This window comes from Sciurus carolinensis, chromosome 9 (genome assembly GCF_902686445.1).
Source record: "Sciurus carolinensis chromosome 9, mSciCar1.2, whole genome shotgun sequence".
NCBI classification, from domain to species: domain Eukaryota; kingdom Metazoa; phylum Chordata; class Mammalia; order Rodentia; family Sciuridae; genus Sciurus; species Sciurus carolinensis.
The window spans coordinates 98,008,876-98,031,863 of NC_062221.1; the positions used below are offsets into that span (position 1 = coordinate 98,008,876).

At 33.7% G+C, this 22,988-nt stretch overlaps 1 pseudogene; it reads right to left on the reverse strand.

The window, feature by feature from the left end:
- Positions 1 to 573: 573 nt before the first annotated feature.
- On the reverse strand, positions 574 to 1,822 carry LOC124993717 (DNA-directed RNA polymerase I subunit RPA43-like; annotated as a pseudogene).
- Between the last annotated feature and the right edge of the window lie 21,166 nt (positions 1,823 to 22,988).

A 22,988-nucleotide genomic window follows, 5' to 3' on the forward strand; every position in this document is an offset into this window, starting at 1 on the left:
TGAAACAGCATAAAATGACTAAAGGTCATTTTTCCCTGGGGGGTAGGATCTCAAATTTATTTCTTATTGACAACAATAACACTGTATTATAAAGTACTTTTGCTGATCTTTAGAGTGCAAAGAAAATCTTATGTGGAAAGCAACATCTGGAAGAATTCAAGAGTTGAGAACGAAAGCATCTCTTAACATTTTATTCTGTCTACAATAAAAGGGCACTTTAATAACATGGGTTCTATCCAAATTAGCCACAAAACCCCTCCAACTCCTAATCGAGTGTCCCCTGTTTTTATAAACTACTGGTATCCAGAGTCTTTTTATTTCACAGTACTGGGGATTAAACCCAGGGTCACCGTACCACTGAGCTACAGCCCCATCTCTTTTTGAGACGAGGTCTCACTAAGTTGCCCAGACTGGCCGCTCAGCCTCCTGAGTAGTTGGGTTACCAGTGTGTGCCACCACAGCTAGCACAACATAAGCATTTTTCAAAATATTTACTCATCTATTGTATATAAATCTTTTATCAACTGAATCATATTTAAAATGCACTAAAGATAATTACTTTTTCATTTCTTCTTAGGCGAGCATTCCAGAACTGGTGTTAAGTTCAGCCTCTTCACTGTGTTTTCTTTTCTGTTCATGGTCACTTTGGTAACCACTGGAGTCACTGCATTGAAAAACAGGATCCTGATCTTCCTTGTGCTGCTTCTTCTTTTTCTCTGGCTTTTCCTCACAAAGGCCATTCACATTATACTAACCTGGAGCTCTTCCTCTTCCTTTGGAGTGATATCTGCAAAATCTGCTAGCTCTGTGGTACCATCATTTACTTCATCAAATTCGGGATCTTCTTTTTCCTCTTTGGAATTTTTTCAACAGATTCCTCAGTGAGTTTCTGTTACTTCTTCAGAAATGTCAGGGCACTTGTACTGCAAACAAGCAATATTTATTTTTCCTTGAATGTAGAATATTCAAGCAGCAGCTGAACGTAAACAAAATACTTCAAATTCTAATTCATCACCACATTTATCTCCAGGGTTTGCACTGCTCAGCTGACAACTGCTCAGGTTTAGGGATAGAGGCATTAAAACACCCATGTACTAAACAGCCAATGTGGCTAGAAGACACTTTATCAACTGTAGTCATAAGCTTTTGCCCAGGTTCAGGGCTGAAAATAACAAAATCAGTTTCAATGTTAAGATGAATGTGTCCTTGATCATCATATATATCTCCCAGTTCACCCACAACTTTGATGTTATCATATGCAATAGGGACACCTAAAAGATTTCTCTAGGCAGACAGTCCAAGGTTGAAGTGGGGTACCTCTAGGAATAGCGCAGGAGCTCAGCATCCAGTTGCTCTCAGATACTGGTAAGGTAGTGGGCAACAGGCGATGTGCCGTGGATGCTGCCCGGCCACCAGGCGGGAGTAGTAGCTATTCACCAGAGCACAAAGCAGCAGCATCGGTGGGCAGCTCTAGACAAGACAGGATGCTGACTGGTCCTACCACCCGCTCCTTGGAGGCCGCCTTCAGCCGCGCAGACTCAGAGCAACCAGCAGCTATGCCTCTGGTTACGTTTCCCTCCAGGATTCATGTCTTGTTGCAGAAAAGTACTGCTAAGATAGATGAAGCATCACTACCGTGGCCTGCAAAAGAACCAGCAAGAGTAGAGAAACCACAGGAAATCTATTCGAAGCAGAAAGGATAAGAGAAAGAATGTTCTTCCTCTAGCTTTGCCCTGTCTTTTTAGGACTTCCTATTTTCAGAGACTAACAGGAAGAGAGCTGGCAAAGCAAAAACAAAGGTTTCTGTTACATCATAGAGCATCAGCGCAGAGCATGAGTTTGGAGCTAGGAGATTAGTGAAAAAGCTTAAAAAGCAGTCACAATGGACATAATATTATGTATTTATTAAGAGATAATTGAGATAGCTGTGCTTTGCTACATATATAAGACGTTATCGCAGATACACACTGTGGCAACAATGATGGTAACGATGATGATAGCAATAAACTGAATATCCTGACTTTTTTTAAGGTTCAAGTGGAAAGGTATCACAGCATATGTACATATGCACTCATACACATATATTCTAAATACTAAACTACTAAGAAAGAATTTGTGTATTGTGGTTCTTTCAGCTACAAATTGTTATTAATATTATGGAGTCATATATTGTGTTGCTCAATTGTGGGAGAGAAGCATACTATAACCCTCTGATTAAGTCTAGTAAATTTCATATCTTGTAGGGGGTATGTATCAGGTATGTGACAGTCATAAATGTGTATCTGTTGGTGTAGCTTTCTTTTGCCTCTGCCTGCTCCTTGCCCTGGCTGAAGCATTCCTAAACTGTATTCTTGCAACCCAAACCCTTGTTTTATTTTTTCCTTCCCTTTCCCTTTAGGTGAAAGAAAGAAGGGAGATGGCTCGAATGGAGAGTAGTTCCCTTCCCCAGCTAAGATTAAGATTCACAGTCCATTCTAGATAGTCCAACTATCTAGCAAAGTCCATTCTAGATAGAACAACTTTTTTTAATGCAGAAGGCTCCGTAGTTTACATTCGTTAATTTTCACCTCTGTCTGACATAGCCTAGCAATCTTTCTATGATCCTCAATAAAACGTGATGAAGTTCCAGGAAGGGAAGCCCGTGAAAGTGTGGGAGCTTCCCTAAGACTGGTCCCAGGACTTTCTCAGTGTAAAGATGGTTCACATTCAGCCTCCAGCAATTCATCAGTTTCCATTTGTGTTCTTATCAGTTTAAGCTTCAAAGGCTTCTGCTCCAGGTAAGCGGGTCTCAGTAGTTGTATGTGTGTAGATTCTCCTGCCTCTCTAGAGAAATTTGCCCTGTGTCTTCAGTTTTCTAATGGACCACAGAATAATCAGCTCTCCTATTATAAGAATTAGGAGAAACAATTTGTAAGCTCTTTATGCCCATCTATAAGGGGAATATAAAAGTACTCAGTGGCAGGAAGGTAACTGTAATATGATAATAAACCATAAAAGCAAGGAGGAACATTTTTTAATTGATCATTTACAATGTGGTCTAAGTATACCAACGATTTATTTGCCTTAGATTTCATTCTGGCATAATTAAAAATGTATACTAATTAATATTCAAATTTCATGTTCTTTAGGGTATTTATTTTTTATGACCTTAAGAAAATATATATATCTGAAGAACATTAGAGAACTAATGTTTATTTAAATATATAATTATGTTTATTTATTTTATGTCATGTTATTATAAATATGTTTATTTATTCATGTATGTATTCCTGTATTATACTTAGTACTCGTAGGGGATTTTTATTATGAATTTTGATTTATTTTTAAAAATTTTAAATTAGTCTTTAAAATCAGGAGATGTAATTAGAATAGTAAAAAATGTATTTAAAATAATACATTGTTAGCTCATAAATTAATTTTTTAAACCTGAAATTCATCATTACATGTTTACGGTTAAATGACTTTCTATTTTAAAATATATCAAGCTTAAATTAAGCTCAATCTAATCAAGTAATAACATTTTAGAGAATTCAGTATAGTTGTTCAAATAATAACTCTTATCTTTTAACTGTCAATAAAAGATTAGAAGTAATTACTTAAGTATTCTTTTTCTAAGTATCTACTATTAAGCATTTAGCTTTGATTGCTTAATATTTTATGCATAAACATATAAATTAACTCCTTTTCAGGAATAAGTTTTGCTGAAAACAAAAATTACATTTCATTGTGCAGTTTAATTAAAACTTAAGATCAAATATAATGTAAATTTGTAAGAAAAATACAGTGCTGTATATAAAACAAATTATACTTTAATATGGAAACAATTTTAAAAATCATTTTCAATTTATTTGTTATGGTACAAAAGATATCAGGCACAGTATAGTATTAAAGGTTCACTTCGGTTCCTAATTCTGATAGTTCCTTATATTTCCTTCTTAACATTATGTAATTAGTAAAAACAAAAGCCATATAATGATAAAATACCTACAATAATAGTGAGATGTTAGAACTTCTTTATTTTTAATTTATTCTTTCCTTTATTCTTTTCTAGGGCTGAATAGTTTTATAGAGTGGAATTTCTCTTTCCATTGTGTTACTAAAGATCAGCTGTTTCAGCTGTGCCTTGGTGATTTATTCTGTTTTCTTTTCAGATATGTTTCTAAGCAAGTACAGATATTTTTTGGGCTCTTTTCTTAGAGAAAGGAAATTGATTCTTTACTTCACATTTCAATTGAACATCTATTGTTTTATATAGTGATCTGGCACATAGGAAAAAAAATATAAAAAGTCTTTTAGGTCTTTTCATTTCAGTCAGTGATCACTGAATTACTTAAGCAGGCTTAGAATTTTTTTAACAATATCTATAGCACATGATAAAGATATAATTAGGTTATATTTTATTAAAGTATCTTTAGTATTTTATTTTGCTTGCCCATGTAAGATATGGGTCACACTTTAAATGTTCATTTTGTTTGATCAGTATTTCCAACTCTGGGAGTTCTAGATGTTTTGGTACAGAAACTGTGGTCAGAATTTAAGTACATTTTGGGCCTGTTACTTTTACACTGTTTCTAAACTTACTGAATTCAATCAACCACTGTAAATTTATGATGCTACAACCATCACTGACCTGGACAAGTCAGACTAAAATTCCATTATCACAAAGAGAATGAGTTTCAAAAGTTTTCATTCTGGTAAAATATAGAAGTATCCTAGCTGGACAATGTGTCTCAGATGATCTTATGCAAGAATATTTTGATAAATTAAGGGAGACATGCTGTTGAAATTCATTGAAATTATTCGAAATCTACTATATAAAATAATTAGATGAATCCCCAAGTCTATGATATGCTTAGTGTGCACAAAATTAGGAGGCATATGTTGTAGGGCATAGTGTACACATTCAGATTTTCAGTTAATTTCATATATTCATAAAGTAAAAGAAATAAAGTATGTCATGCACCATGTTTGCATGTTTAGAGTATTTCAACCTATAGATGATACTCAATATCACATTATTTTCCCTTACCTTATGGCTTATTTTAGAATGAAAAACAAATATGAAAATAATTTAGATATTTGGATAAGGAAGTAAACTAGCTATCAAATATGTGATTTAAAATATAATCATCCTACCAAAATTTAAAAAATTATGATCTATATTACCTGGCTTGAATATGTAAAGTGAGTTTTCTGACTAGAATAAGGAGATCTACAAAGGAACATGCTTCTTCTCATCTAGAATCAAGAACTAAAACCAAAACCAAACAAAAACTAACTCGGACCAGACGAAACAACCAAAAATATATACAGACCAAAATGTAAAGAAAAAGTGGTGGTAGAATTTGGAGAACACATTCTAATTTTAAGACTAAAATAAGCAGTGTGGTAAAGGGAGTTAGTTGTAGCAGCACAAGATTTTAAGATTTTTTTTTGCAGAAAAAATTGTCAGCCTGAGTATTGGTTATTGAGATGGTGACACAAATTCATTGTTGGAACAGATGAAAAAGAACAGCAGATTTTCTTAGCCCAGGTTGGCTCCTAGAAACAGAGAACTAGTATTAGAACAGGAGTCATACCTACATACATGTATGTGACAGGTACTCTATTTCTTGAGAGTGAAAGGCAAGATCATGTTAACATTGCTATCAATCTTTGTCTTACTGTGTCCATTAACCAAGAAGAAGTAAAATCCAAGTTTCATCTTATACAAAACTTCAATTATCAAAAAATAAACTACAAAAAAATAAATAAAATAAACTACAGAACCTGAAACAAAATGTTGGTCCCTCACCAAAAATGATATATTCTTAATGTCTGACTGCAACATTAGTGCAAAGGCAAGCAAGAATTACTAAAAGTAAACAGTAAAAGATCTATTAAAAAGAAATAAATGGCAGTTGAAGCATCCCCACATAAGAAAGCAAAATCAATTTCACAGAGTGTTTTTTTAGGGGTACTGGGGATTGAACTCTGGGGCACTTGACTACTGAGCCACATCCCCAACCCAGCTTCACAAAGTATTTTAAGAGTGAGAATATGTTTTCTATTAATTAAATATATGAAATTAAATAATTACTTCTATGCCAGAAAATAATGAGGAATATCTTCAAGGGTCAGAGAAAGATTATGAGAAAACAGGTAAGAATGAGTCTTAAAAACACATTTAATAATTACTCTGGGACTTCTTAGTTGTAGTTTAAATAAATTAACATTTTAGAGTTTCATAAAAACCTTATGAGATAAGTACTATTATCCACATTTTAAATTTGGGGGTTGAGGATAAGGAACTAGAGGGACAGAGATTAAAAACTGGCCCAATACTAAATAATAATAATCAGCGAGAATTTAGAAAGAGATCATATACATCGTCTGCACATTTGTGAGGAAAGCAAAACTGTTATATAGTGGAAAACAGATAATATGGTTAAAAAAAATGGTGTTGGGTCAACTTGATAGTCATAAGAAAAATGAAAACAGATCTGGATTCTTATCTCACAACATAATTTAATGTCATTTGTAATTGGGTACAAGTAAAAAATCTAAAGTAACAGGTCTATAAAAGAGCTGGGAATGGTAGCACTAGCCTATAATCCCAGCAACTTGGGAGGCTGAGGCAGAAGATGGCAAGTTTAGGTCAGTCAGGGTAACTTAGTGAGATCCTGTCTCAAAAACAAAAACCAACAAGCAAACAAAAAGGCTAGAAATTTAGCTCATTGGTAAAGAAACCCTGGGATTCCCTCCCCAGCACCACACATACACACACACACACACACACACACACACACACACAAAAGAAGGAAGAAAATTTTTTTAAAAAGTCTTTTAAAGAAAATGCAAGAGAATATTTTCAGACAAGAGATTAAATTAACGTAAAGTATTCTTAAACAGAGTACAGAAACAATGATTATTAGAGAAATATATATAAATTGTCCTATATTAAAATTAATGATATGTTCATCAAGAGAAGCCAGTAAGAAGGAAAAGGCAACTCAAAGTTGGAGAAATATTTATAAAACATATATCTAATAAAAGGATTCATAATCAAAATACAAAAAATTTCAAATCAATGACAATTTAATAGTAAAAGGGAGTTCTAGAATGGATATCTCACAATAAAGATTATCCAAGTAATGAACATCATGGGAATATTGAGAATGAACAATATGAGAATATTCTTAATATCACAAAAGAATTTCAGCAGGTTAGGTATAAATTAAAACCCTAATGTAATTAAACTATACATTAACCAGAATGATTAAAATGAAAAAAGATAGACAATATCAAGGGTTGATAAAACTAAAAAGAATCAGTCCTCTAATCAGGCTAGGTTAATGAAGAAGTATTCAGAACATTCCCCCTGCATCAGAAATTCCATAAATAACCCTATAGTTATAAAAGCTTCACTTGTGAGATATGCAAATGTTCATTTTGGCTCAATATAAAAATCATAGATTAAAACACTATGCTCAATATTCCATTCCTTGGTCTCTGAACAAACTTACCTGCCTGCTCCCAGAAGTGTTTGGTTACTTGGGGATAGTATGGAGGAGGAAAAAGAATCCACAGTAGGAGAGAATGAGCTCCATCAACAAGGAGGTTATGAACAGAATCCGTTTAGAAGGATTTTAAAGGACAATATACTTGACTCAAAGTATAGGCAAAGGGTGTTCTTTTTCAGAACAGCAATTTGAAAAAAAGTTGTTTTTTACCTATTGTTCTCTGACATCACTCAAATGACCAGAGATACCCAGAACAACTACGTGGTTGGTATGTAATCTCCGAAAATTATAATTCTATGTCGAGTATCAGAGGTAAAATTTGTGACACATTTTAAATTATTTTGAGGCAACACATACTTTGTATAAAAGAGTAGATGTGCAAATTTATGAATAATATTATTTAAGTCATTTTATGAAGTAGAGTTTTAGAATAAACATAAAATGCAGGGCAATTTTAAAAACTAAGAGAAAGGAGCACTTAAAATAATCTACGTCACAGGAATGTATTTTGTTTTCTCCAACAAAGCATTTTTTTGGTGATAGTTTTCCCACCTCTCTGATTTGTATAAAAGAGAGTGAGCTTTGTTTCATTAAGAGTGGTGTAGTGAGAAATTGGGTAAACCTGCCTGCTGCATGAAAACATTTTTATTAAAGCTACCAAACTTGAGAATTTGATTAGTATCACTAAAGAAGTTAAGACAGGATGAACATTTATGCAGTAACATTAGAAAAGGAGAAAATTTTAAAAACAAAACTACTTCAGAGAACTTAATTTCCTAAATTAATTTTCATGTTATCTTAACACCATTTTAACTAATGTTTAAATAATAGTAATATTAATTTTAAACTAATGTGTCAAAGTAATTATCAAGTAATTTATATACTACTTGATAATATTTTCAAACTTGGATATTATATATTTGTACAGTTCCTTGTTGGTAGTAAAATTATTTTTAATATAAAATTTAATGACAAAGGATTAAATATACACCTATAGGAAAAAAAAGATGAATTTTTAAAAATTCTTATGATTCAAGGCATCATTCATCACAACATTTTCTTTAGAGCCAGGTGCAGTAACACACCTGTAATCCTAGCAGCTTGGGAGACTGAGGAAGGAGGATTGTAAGTTCAAATTCAGCTTCAGCAATTTAGCAAGTCCCTAAGCCACTTAGTGAGACCCTATCTCAAAATAAAATACAAAAGGAGCTGAGGATGTGACTCGGTGTTTAAGTGCCCTTTGGTTCCATCCCTGGTACCAAAACCAAAAATCAAAACAAAAAAATACACTTCTTTACATTTTGTTTAAGTTTTCTCCAATTTATTAACACAATAATACTAATATAACTTATAGGTGAGTATGAAAAGGCAAAGAACTTCAGCAACCAATCTATTCACTTTTTAAATTTCATTGAAAGCATTTTTATTTCCCCAAGTTTTAAATCATAATCTTTTGGAAATTTAAAATCCCTCTAAATTATTAAAATTAAAATATTTAGTGTAAAACTCATTCATTTGAAAAGAAATAGCCTTTACTTTTATTTGGAAAAGAAAGAGAAACTAAAAGAAGAAAACAAAACCAAAATTACATGAAAATATTTACATAAACTAAACACATTTTATTAAAGAATTTCAATCTACTTTGATTTTCAGAATTCTAACTTTTCACAATTCCTAATGTATTCATCATTTAAAAATATTTTTATATGCTGAAAGCTTCACAGTACTGAGGTTTAATTTTAAATGATTTCTCCCCAAATTTGTTTAATTTTCTAATGACATTATTGAAAAATTGTTTTACATAGTTGAGATTATTTGCTTATTTTTAAAGATAAAATGGGGAAGAGTGTGCTTTAACTGTTATAAATTTTTTATCTTTTTTATTTAAAGTATCCAGGTTATAGAAACAATAACACATATTCAGAAAAATAGAAGACTTTTTATTTATTTTTTTCCCAGTACCAGAAATTGAATCCAGTGGTGGTTTATGAAGACAGAAACTTTAATATTTTGCTCTGGAAAATGTTGAGTGACTATTATGTGAAATTACATTTAAGATTATATTGAATATATTAAAATTTGAAAAATTATTGAGATCCATGATATATATTTAAAAACTGTAGGTGTTTACTGCCAAATCTGTTACACCATTTTGAATTGTGCTTATAAGATGACCCATGACTAATTACCTCTCATGGTTTTGATCATTTTCACACTGGGAAATGGACACTTAATGGTCAATTTCATAGTGAAATATAAGACATGAGACGCAGCCATATTTCATTTGAAAGATCTGTAAAATAAATGAAAATGTATTTCTTTCCATTGAAAAATTTTAAAATAACGTTCACATTATGGAATAAATGAAAGGGTTTCTGTAAGATAGCGAAAATACTCATATTTATCATGTTTTAAATTATTTATAAGATAACAAATGAAATTATGCCTTTACTTGTCTACTTCTTCTTTTTAATTTAAGCATGTTTTGAATAGGTTTATGAGGTCTTTTTCCTTCTTGAAATAAATATGATATTTTTAAAAATTTGACTACAGCATCAAAGATTGATGAAATGTACAGGGATTGAAAGTGTTAAAAACCTGAAATGGTTTAACAACATGGTACACAAATCCCTTACTTGAGGTCATTTTAAATTGGCTGTTCCTGTTTGAACACTTTTTTTTTTTTTTTTTTTTAATCTGACTGAAAAAAGAACATGGATTGGTAGCCCCTGGAAAGCATTAGATAATATTACTACAAAAACTGAGGTCATGATTCACTACTAACACCAAGCCATTTCTTCAGGAAATGGTTTTGACTGGGTAGTTCCCTGGCAACAAAGGCCATAGCAACTCCAGAGGAGGCATCAGTAATGTGTTCCTTCTCAGGGAACTTTGATTGATATTACAGAACCTGTATTGCCTGTGGGAGCAAGACTCCTAACAGTGGCTATGACCTTTATCATCTTCTTTTCTGATTTTTCTTTTGAGTCATTACAGCTGCTTTTCCACTGAGTAGTAACCTATGCCAGTAGGATACTCTGATGAGAATTTTTTTCCCTCAGATACAGAAAACAGAAAACAAACGTAAAACAAAATGTAAAAATAAGCCTGAGTTAGTTCTTACAAGCAAAGCTTGATATGGGACTATTTGCTTGCTGCTTTAGAATTTTGCGCTTTTCTTGCTTTGTTTGCTAGTTTTAAATCAAGAGAATAAGCTAGGTAATATATTCACATATATAGTTAATTAGTATTTCTAAATACTTATTTTTATATGGTTTATAAAGGAGAAAAACAAACTTACTTGAAAGGTGGGTCCAATTAAAGTAATTCCAAAACTTGTTTTAAAGTGTATATGTAGGATCTCAACAAACATACTATTTTCACAGTTTTTAAATTTAGATTAAGAACAGCATGTTTTCTATGATTACAAATTTGCTAAGCTTTGCGTCTGTAATACTTGTGTGGTTATCCTGATTTATTCATTGTGTTGAAGGTTGTGGGGGAGGCAAAAGGACCATCAGCATAGGTAATGAATGATTGGGTCAGATCAGGAAGATAGGGGCTGGTTCAAAAGGAAAACAAATAAAATGCTAATACCTTGGGGAAGAGTCCCCTCTTCCTCACCTGGTGCCAAAGTTACCTGCCTCTGGGGAAACTATTCCTTCCAACAAAGAGTTGTTAATTAAGTACCTCCTGGACCAATCCCTTCCTGCCTGTACCCTGGAGGGCTCCTTTCTCACCTTTTGGCCCCAGATAAAGCAAGAAGTAGGGCATGAGAACAAAGGAAATCTGAAATCTATAAAATGGGAAGGACACCCTCCACTCCCTTGGGCACCTACTTGAACCCAACTCCCCTGTGGAGGAGTTGCTGTCTCTCTACCTTTATTTCTCTGCCTCTCTCTCTCTCTCTTTCTCTCTCTCTCTCTGTTCTATCCTTTAAAACAGTTTGCTCTTGCCTCAGCAGTTCTTGGGTGTTCAATCTTTAACAGAAGGGGAACAGACCTAGATCCAGATTGATTCTCAGAACTGGTATCTGTGTTATCCAATTTGGATAAACTTTTTGATTTAATACAGGATCACTTCTTTTTTAGTTGAAAGAAACACTCAGTTCTTTCTGTGAAGTAGGGCATAAATACATCTATTCGTAGCAGAAATTTCTTGGTGACCAACTCAAGATTGTCTATTTTCTTCAATGTCAACTCACTCTTTCATTTGAAAAATGTAAGTAATTGCATGACTGCCTCCATGTGTGACACAAGTTTTGGCCACTGAAACACAAACAAGTAGGCCAGAGGCTACTGGAGAGTTTTTTTTTTGTTTTGTTTTGTTTTGTTATTTTTTTTCCCCTCCTTTCCCTTTATAAGAGAAAATGGATCCTAGTGGAACCATCACCATAATCCCTATCATTTTCCCCTCTTCCATAATCCTCTTTGCTGAAAATGCATTAATAATCCTGAATCCATTAGGCAAAGGCACAGGGAGCTGTGGTAATGCTGACATTGCTGAGGAGCTAAACTAATCCCTGCAGTAATTTCTTCTTCTACACTTCTAAGGGAGGAAAAAAAAATACAATTGATTTTAAGGTCTCAACACTTAAATTTCTGTTCTTGAATGTGAAATTTGTATTACTATTTCAATCTATTTAGTTTATAAAGAATAATATTGAGAGAGTAAATTATGTTTTACACATGTACAAATGACATAATGAATCTCAGTATTATGTATTATTATAAGGTATCAAAAAAGAAAAAGAATAATTATTACTGTTTGTGTTTTTCTATTTTGTTTTTCTTTGGTACTAGGGATTGAACCCAAGAGCACTTAACCTCTAAATTACATCCCCAATCCCCAGTCTTTTCTTTCTTTCTTTTTCTTTTATTTCTTTTTTTTTTTTTAATTTGAGACACCTCTAAGTTATCCAGGGCCTTGCTAAATTACTGAGGCTAGCTTTGAATTTGTGACCCTCCTGCCTCAGCATCCAGAGTAGTGGGCATTACAGGTGTGTACCACTGGTCCCAGCATTACTATTTCATGGAATTTGATTTACTCTTCTTGCATAGATGGTTACTTTAGAAGACTTTGATTTTCTTTTGTGTATGTGAAGAGTTACATGGATGATCAGATGCTTGGCAAAAGTGATAAATAACCTTATAGTATGTATTGTATAGCAAGGGTTCTCCACTCTATCCCTATTGACATTATGGGCTGGATAACTTTGCTGGGATGGGGTGAGATGGGGCCTCTTCTGTGCATGTCAGAATATTTAGGGAGTGTTCTTTTTTTATTTTTTTATGTGTTATTTTTAGTTATATATGACTCCAAAGTGTATTTTGACACATCATAACTAAATGGAGTATAACTTCCCATTTTTGTAGTTGTACATAAGGTTTAGTTTACTGATCATTTATTCATACATGAACATAGCAAAGTTATGTCCAATTCATTCTACTGTCTTTCCTATTCCTATCCCCCTGTTCCCTCCATTCCCCTGTCCAATCTGGTGAACTTCTACTTCTTCCCCCACATGTTGTGAGTTGGTATCAGAATATCAGAGAGAATATTTGGCCTTTGGATTTTGGGGATAGGTTTATTTTACATAGCTTGATAGTCTTCAGTTCCATCCATTTACCAGCAAATGCCATAGTGCATTCTTCTTTATGGTTGAGGAATATTCCACTGTGTATTAGTACCACATTTTCTTTATCCATTCATTGTTGAAGGGGACCTAGGTTGTTTCCATAGCTTAGCTATTGTGAATTGAGCAGCTTTGAACATTGATGGAGCCACATCACTATAGTACAGTGAGTGATTTTAAGTCCTAATTTTAAGTCCTTTGGGTATTTGCCAAGGAGTGGCAATGGTGGTTCCATCCCAAGTTTTCTGAGGAATCTCCATACTGTTTTCCATAGGGTTTGCACTGATCTGCAGTCCCACCAGCAACATATGAGTGTGCCTTTTCCCCCACATCCTCACCATTATTTTTGACTGTATTCTTGCTAATTGCCATTCTAACTGGAGTAAGATGAAATCTCAGTGTAGTTTTAATTTGTATTTCTCTAATTACTATGATGTTGAACATTTTTTCCTTATATTTATTGATCATTCATATATCTTATTCTATGAAGTGTCTGTTCATTTCCTTTGCCTATTTAGTGACGGGGTGAATTGTTTTTTTGGTGTTAAGTTTTGTGAGTTCTTTATGTGTTCTGGAGATTAGTGCTTTATCTGAGGTGCAGATGGCAAAGATATTCTCCCATTCAATAATGTCTCTTTGCACATTCATGATTGTTTCTTTTGCTGTGAAGAAGCATTTTAGTTTGATATTCAATTTATTGATTCTTAATTTTAATAGGAGTTGTGTTGATGAACTCAGTTCCTAAACTGACATGATGGAGATTTGGGCATCCTTTTTCTTTTAGTAGGTGCAGGGTCTCTGGAATAATGCCTGGGTCCTTGATCCACTTTGAGTTGAGTTTTGTGCAGAGTGAGAGATATGTGTCTAATTTCTGGTTTTCCCAGCACCATTTGTTGAAGAGGTTATCTTTTCTCCAATGTACATTTATGGTCTCTTGGTCTAGTATGAGATAACTGTATTTATGTGGGTTTGTCTCTGTGTCTTCTATGTCTGTTTTGGTCTTCATGTCTGTTTTGGTGTCAATACCATGCTGTTTATATTACCATAACTCTGTACTATAATTAAAGGCCTGGTATCATGATGCATCCTGCTTCACTCTTCTTGATGAGAATTGCTTTGGCTATTCTGGACCTCTTATTTTTCAAATGAATTTCATGACTGTTTTTTCTATTTCTCTGAAGAATGTCATCAGAACCTTAAAAGGAATTGCACTGAAACTATATAGCAATTTTGGTAGTATGGCCTTTTTGGCAAAACTAATTCTGCCCATCCAGGAGCATGGGAGATGTTTCCATCTTCTAAGATATTCTTCAATTTCTTTCTTTAGTGTTCTGTAGTTTCATTATGAAGGTCTTTCACCCCATTTCCTAATTTTTAAAAATTTTTCTATTTGTTTTAATTAATTGTATGTGGCAGGAGAATGCATCTTGATACATCATATATAATGGAGAATGATTTCTCATTTTTCTGGTTATACATGATATAGAATTCCACTGTGCCTATAGTTATATATGTACATGGGGTATATCTCTGATTCATTCTACTATCCTTCTTACCCACATCCCCCTCCCCTCCCTTCACTCCCCTCTACCTAATTTAAGGTAACTTTATTCTTCCCTAACACCCCCACTCCATTTTGAATTAGCATCCACATATCAGAGAAAACATTTAACTTTTGGTTTTGGGGGATTGGCTTATTTCGCTTAGCATGATTTTCTCCAGCTCCATCCATTTACTGGCAATTGCCATAATGTCATACTTCTTTAAGGCTGAGTAATATTCCATAGTATGTGTGTGTGTGTGTGTGTGTGTGTGTGTATATATATATATATATATCAATCACATGCTTTTATCTATTCATCTAGTGAAGGACACATAGGTTGGTTCTATAGTATAGCTATTGTGAATTGAGTTGCTATAAACATTGATATGGCTGCATCACTGTAATATGCTGATTTTAAGTCCTTTGGCTATAAAATGAGGAGTGGTATAAATGGGTCAAATAGTGGTTCCATTCCAAGTGTTTGGAGGAATCTCCATAATGTTTTCCATAGTGGTTGCACCAATTTGCAGTCCCATCAGCAATGTATGAGTGTACGTTTTTCCCTACATCCTCACTAACATTTATGGTTACTTGTATTCTTGATAATGGCCATTCTGACTGCAGTGAGATGGAATCTCAGTATAATTTTAATTTGCATTTCTCTAATTGCTAGAGATTTAGAACATTTTTTCATATATTCGTTAATTGCTTGTATTTCTTCTTCTGTAAGGTGTCTGTTCAGTTCCTTAGCCCATTTATTGATTGGGTTATTTGTTTTTTTAGTATTGTTTGTTGAGTTCTTTATATATCCTTGAGATTAATGCTCTATCTGAGGCAAATGAGGTAAAGATTTTCTCCCATTCTGTTGGCGCTTTCTTCACATAATTGATTATTTCCTTTGCTAAGAAGAAGCTATTTAGTTTTAATCCATCCCATTTATTGATTCTTGATTTTACTTCTTGTGCTTTAGGAGTCTTGTTAAGGAAGTCAAATCCTAAGCCCACATGGTGAAGATTTGAGCCTACTTTTTCTTCTATTAGGCACAGTGTCTATGTTCTAATGCCTGTCTTTGATCCACTGTGAGTTGAGTTTTAGGCAGGGTGAGAGATAGGGTAGAGAAAAATTTAAAGCATTCCCTCTAAAAACTCTTTTCCTAATTTTGCTTTCAGCTGATTCATCACTGATGTATAGAAAGACAATTGATTTATGGGTGTTAATCTTATATCTTGCTACTCTGCTGTGTTCTTGTATGAGTTCTGGAAGTTTTCTAGTGGAGTTTTTTGGGTCGTCTAACTACAGAATAATGTCAGGAAACGGGGATAGTTTGAATGTTTCTTTTCCTATTTGTATTCTTTAAATTTATTTCATCTCTCTAATTGCTCTCTCTAGAGTTTATAGGAATATGTTGAATAGAAGTGGTAAAAGAGGGCATCCCTATCTTGTTCTAGTTCCTGGGGGGCGTGTTTTCAATTTTTCTCCATTTAGAATAATTTTGTCCTTGGGTTTAGCATATATACCATTTATAATATTGAGGTATGTGTCTAGTATCCCTAGTTTTTCTACTGTTTTGAAAATGAATGGATGCTGCATTTTCTCAAATGCTTTTTCTGCATCTATTGCAATAATAATGTGATTCTTGTCTTTAATCTATTGATGCAATGAATTACATTTATTGTTTTCCATATGTTGAACCAACCTTGCATTCCTAAGATGAACCACACTTGATCATGATGCATTATCTTTTTAATATATTTTAATAAACAATTGGCCAGTATTTTATTAAGAATCTTTGCATCTATGTTCATCAGCGATATTGGTCTGAAGTTTTGTTTCCTTGATATGTATTTGTCTTGTTTTGGTATCAGGGTGATGCTAGCTTCATAGAATGATTTCGGAAGGGTTCTCTCCTTCTCTACATCATGGAATAATTTGAAGAGAATTGTGTTAGTTCTTCTTTGAAGGTCTGGTAGAACTCAGCTGAGAATCCATCTGGTCCTTGGTTTTTCTTTCTTGGTAGACTTTTGATGGTATCTTCAACTTCATTGCTTGAAATTGATATGTTTTATTTGTGTATGTTCTCCTGATTCAATTGGATAGATCATATGTCCCTAGAAATCTGACAATGTCTTCAAGATTTTTTATTTTATTGGAGTGTAAATTTTCTAAATAGTTTCTAATTATCTTCTGTATTTCAGTAGCACCCACTGTGATATTTTCTCTTTTTTTATCACCAATTTTAGTAATTTGAGTTTTCTTACTCTTTCTCTTCTTTAGAGTGGCTAAGGGATTATCAATTCTATTTATATTTGCAAAGGACCAACTTTTTGTTTTTCTGATTTTTTGGATTGTTTCTTTTGCATTCATTTCATTGATTTCACCTCTGAATTTAATTACTTCCTATCTTCTACTACTTTGGGTGTTTATTCTTCTTTTCCTAAGGCTTTGAGATGTAATGTTAGTTTATTTATTCATTGACAAGCTATGTTTTTAATGAAAGAACTCAATGCAATGGACTTTCCTCTTAGCACTGCTCCACAAAGTCCCAGAGATTTTTAATCACTATCTCTATTGTATCACTATTCTCATTTACCTTCAAGTATTTATTTTTAATTTCTTCCCTGATTTCCTCTCCTCTCCATTGGTCATTCAATAGCATATTATTTAGTCTGAAGATATTAGAGTAGCTTCTATTTTTTATTTTATTGTTAATTTCTAATTTCATTCCATTATGATCTGATAGAATACAGGGTATTATCTGTATTATATTTTTTAATTTGCCAAGAGTTGTTTTGTGGCCCAGGTTCTGCTACATTTTAGACAAGGATTCCATGTGCTGCTGAGAAGAAAGTGCATTCACTGGTTCATGGATGAAATATTCTATATAAGTTCATTAAGTCTAAATTATCAATTGAATTATTTAGTTATATAGTTTCTTTTTTTAGTTTTGTTTTGATAATTTATCCAGTAGTGAGATAGGTGTATTAAAGTCACACAAGATTATTGTGTTGTGCTCTATTTGATTGTCAAAATTGAGTAGGGTTTTTTTGATATAAATAAATGATTCATTGTTTGGGTCATAAATATTTATGATTTTTATGTCTCGTTGGTGTATAATTCCCTTAAACAATATGAAATGTCCTTCTCTGTCCCTTTGATTAACTTTGGTTTGAGGTCCTCTTTATCTAATATGAGGATAGAAACCCCTACTGGTTTATGAGATCGATGTGAATATGTTTTTTCCCATCCTTTTGCCTTCAATCTGTGAATGTCGTTGCTTAGGTGGTGAGTCTCTTGAAGAGAGCATGTTGTTGGTTCTTGTTTTTTGATACAATCTTCCAGTCTATGTCTTTTGATTGATGTGGGTCATTTTCATTCAGTGTTATTATTAACAAATGATTTTTATTCCCTGTCACTTTGAGTTTTTTTCCAAATTTTTTTATTTGAATTAGTTTCTCCATTGACTCGCTGATATTTTTATTGTATTTTCTCCTTTTACTGATTTTTCCCTTTTATTTTTGTTATTCTTCATGAAATATTGAATGTGTTAAATAGTACAGGCATTCTAATTGTGAATTCTTTTAAGTTTTGTTTATCATGGAAAGTTTTTATTTCATCATCAGTTCTGAAACTTAATTTTACTTGGTTTAATTTCTTGACTGGCATTCATTTTCTTTCTTTTTTTTTTTTTTAGCATGTGGCATTTCATTCTTTAATAATCTATAACTGTGTTGCAAAGTTCTCTGTCAGAATGTATAATTTGTTTTCACTTATTAAACACCAGGTTTTACCCATAATACTTGCATCATACTTTGGAAGTATACATCTGTGTTTTCCTCAAAGAACATTTTCTTTTTTTTTTTTTTTCCTTTTCACACTTTTTTTTTTTTTTATGGTAAACAAATGGGATACATGTTGTTTCTCTGCTTTACATGGAGTAACAGCATACCATTAGTTTAATCATAAATTTACATAGGGTAATGTTGTTTGATTCATTCTGTTATTTTTTCCTCCCCCCCAACCCTCCCACCCCTCTTTTCCCTGTATACAGTCCTTCCTTCCTCCATTCTTGCCCCCCTCCCACCCCCCCATTATGTGTCATCATCTGCTTATCAGTGAGACATTCGTCCTTTGGTTTTTTGAGATTGGCATATCTCACGTAGCATGATATTCTCCAATTTCATCCATTTGTCTGCAAATGCCATAATTTTATCATTCTTTATGACTGAGTAATATTCCATTGTATATATACATCACAGTTTCTTTATTCATTCATCAATTGAGGGGCATCTAGGTTGGTTCCACAATCTGGCTATGGTGAATTGAGCAGCTATGAACATTGATGTGGCTGTATCTCTGTAATATGCTGATTTTAAGTCCTTTGGGTATAGGCCGAGGAGTGGGATAGCTGGGTCAAATGGTGGTTCCATTCCAAGCATTCTGAGGAATCTCCATACTGCTTTCCAGAGTGGCTGCACTAATTTGCAACCCCACCAGCAATGTATGAGTGTACCTTTTTCCCCACATCCTTGCCAACAACTCTTGTTGCTTGTGTTCTTGAGGATTGCTATTGTAATTGGGGTGAGATGGAATCTTAGAGTAGTTTTGATTTGCATTTCTCTTATTACTAGAGACGTTGAGCATTTTTTCATATATCTGTTGATTGCTTGTAAATATTCTGTGAAGTGTTTGTTCATTTCCTTAGTCCATTTGTTGATTGGATTATTTGTATTTTTGGTGTAGTGTTTTTTGAGTTCTTTATATATTCTAGAGATTAGTGCTCTATCTGAAGTATGAGGGGCAAAGATTTTCCCCACTCTGTAGGCTCTCTCTTCACATTTCTGATAGTTTCCTTTGCTGAGATAAAGCTATTTAGTTTGAATCTATACCGGATGTCGATTCTTGCTTTTATTTCTTATGCTATGGGAGTCCTGTTAAAGAAGTCTGATCCTATGCCAACAAGTTGAAGATTTGGACCTACTTTTTCTTCTGTAAGAAGGGTCTCTGGTCTGATTCTGAGGTTCTTGATCCATTTGAGTTGAGTTTTGTGCAGGGTGAGAGATAGGAGTTTAATTTCATTCTGTTGCATATGGATTTCCAGTTTTCCCAGGACTATTTGTTGAAGAGGTTATCTTTTCTCCATTGCATATTTTTGACACCTTTGTCTAGTATGAGAAAATTGTATTTATTTGGGTTTGTGTCCATGTCCTCTATTCTGTACCATTGATCTACCTGTCTATTTTGGTACCCATACCATGCTGTTTTTGTTACTATTGCTTTGTAGTAGAGTTGAAGATCTGGTATTGTGATACCCCCTGCTTCACTCTTCCTGCTAAGGATTGCTTTAGCTCTTCTGGGTTTCTTATTCTTCCAGATGAATTTTGTGATTGCTTGCTCTATTTCTGTAAGGTATGTCATTGGGATCTTAATTGGAGTTCATTGATTCTGTATAGCACTTTTGGTAGTATGGCCGTTATGACAATATTAATTCTGCCTATCCAAGAACATGGGAGATCTTTCCATCTTCTAAGGTTTTTCTTTAATTTCTTCTTTAGTGTTCTGTAGTTCTCATTGTAGCGGTCTTTCACCTCTTTTGTGAGACTGATTCCCAAGTATTTTATTTTTTTCGAGGCTATTGTGAATGGGGTAGTTTTCCTAACTTCTCTTTCTGAAGATTCATCACTTATATATAAGTGGATTTATGAGCATTGATCTTATAACCTGCTACTTTACTGAGTTCACTTATGAGTTCTAAAAGTTTTCTGGTGGAATTTCTGGGTTCCTCTAAATGTATAATCATGTCATCAGCAAACAGGGATAGTTTGAGTTCTTCTTTTCCTATTTGTATCCCTTTAATTTCTTTGATTTGTCTAATTGCTCTGAATAGAGTTTCAAGGACAATGTTGAATAGAAGTGGTGAAAGAGGGCTTCCCTGCCTTGTTCCAGTTTTTAGGGGGAATTCTTTCAGTTTTTCACCATTCAGATGATATTTTAGAGCTTGGTATATATTATTTCAAGACCTCCTGAGTTTGAGTTACTGAGTTGAGTGATCAACTGAGATCCAAATTGGTTTTCTTCTAAATGTTACCCATTGGTTTTCTCTGGCAGCATTGAAAATTCTATCCTTCTTGGGTAGGTTATGTATTTTCATAATAATATGCCTTCCTGTGGGTTTGCATATTATAATTTTGTATACTTTAGATCCTTTAAACCTCCTACATTTGATTTCCCATTTCATTCTTGAAGTTCAGGAAATTTTCTTATATTATTTCATTAAAAAGAGAGTGCCTTCCTTTCATTCATACCTTCTTGCCTTCATCTAGCCCAATAAATCCTAAATTTGGTCTTTTCATGTTATCCCATATTTCTTTGAAATTCTGTTCATGCTCTCTTAACATCTTTGCTTCACAGTCAACTTTTTTTTCAAGATTATATATTTTGTTTTCATTGTCTGAAACTGTGGTAAGGTATTTTGGTAATACTTTCCATTAAATTTTAAATTTGGTTTACCTATTCCTTCATTTCAAGGATTTCTGCTTTTTTTTTATTTCAGAGTCTCTATTTCTTTATTGAAATAATATTTCATTTCCTGTATTTTCTTTCTGGTTTCACTCCTTATATCATTCTTTATCAGATCAGTTTAACTATGTACATTCTAAACCCTTTCTATGACGTTTCTTCCCTGTGGTGTTGATGGATTCTGCTTTTTGAGTATTTTGTTGTTTGAGGCAATTGGTTTCCTTGTTTTTGCATGTTGTTTGTGTGTCTACCCATCTAACAGTTTCAATCTGAGGCAGTAGAATTTTTACCTTGTGGACTTATAATGTCCCTGAAGGTTTCACATACCTTACCATTTAGGGGGAGTTAAATAATAACAACCCATTCAAACAATATTCTGTATTAAACCAAATAGTTCCTGCTATGATGTGTACAATGTTAATTATCACATTAAATGGAAATATATGATCAGTAATTGCTTCAATAAAAAGCAAGTTTGTAAAAGCATTTACAATTTCAAATGGTGGACAGGGAGAGAACAGAAGTGATATAGGATGTAATAGTTATGAGGGAGGTAGAGAAAAGATAGGGTAAAAATTAATGGAAGGGTAAAAATTAAAGGAAGAATAACAGAGAATATGATAGAGGTTGGCTTTTAATGGAAGAAAAGAGAAAAAAATCACAGGAAATAGGTAAGAGAAAAACATATACACAAAATAAAAACTTTAAAAAATAAAATATAAAAATAAAAGAAAAAAAAACATAGCTAAAATATACTAATCAAACATCCTAGTCCTTATGAAACTGATCCATGAAAAAACTAGAAATATTAGAAATGAGAAAAAATATATGAGTATGTATAAATGTCCATGTATCATTGAGAACTCAATTAAACAGAGGACAGAAAAACAGAAAGAAAAAAAGAAAAAAATAAAAAGAAAGGAAAATAACTCAATGAGATATTCAAGAATTCTTCCCATTCAAACTCAAAAGATTCTCTGCTTTTCTTCTCAGCTGTTTTAGCTGCGCCTTCTGGAGAGGGATGCTCCACTCTTGAAATTCCTGGAGTGTGAGAGATAATCCTGTAGACAGAATTCCTGGATGCAGGGTTAAGCTTAGGTGGGCTCCAGGTTCTTCTATGAATACTGATTGGTCTGGAGACTTTAAATCAGTGCACCTCCAGGGATCAGTCATTTCCAGTCCATGCTGCAAGACTGTACCTCAGGGAGCTCAGGTGATAGAGAAGTCAATTCTTCATCCCCTACATCACCTGTGAACCCCATGTTTCCTGGTCTTGGTTTAAATATTCAAGCTAATCTTTCCTTCCCCCAGCATTCCAAATTCCTGGCTAAGCATATCTTTCCCAGCTGGTCCTGCAAGCAGTCAGTTTAGAGGGGGCAGGGTAGAGCCAGGTGTGTTTCCACCACAAGTTTTCCCCTTTGTAAACCTCTATGTGAAGGATAAGAGAAATAACAATCCCCACGAAAAAGGGGAATAACAACCTCCAGGGAGAGAGGAGGATGATATGTCCTGGAGAGAGAAAGCAAACAATGGGCTCTGGTCTTTCATCCTTTGCCAGAGAAAATGGGTTTTGAACCCAATGGGTTTCACAGAGATCTTAGCAAGGGATATCCTCTCATTCTCTGGTGGCAACTACTGTCCAGTGACAATTAGACATCAAAGGATTCTTTGATCTCAAACTGCACCTTGGTCAAAGCTCTCCAACATGGGGGCTCAGTTCAGGACTCCCCCTTAGGTTGTTTCAAAAATAATCTCCACCTCATTAGGCTTAGTAATCAGATCTAGCTGCAAT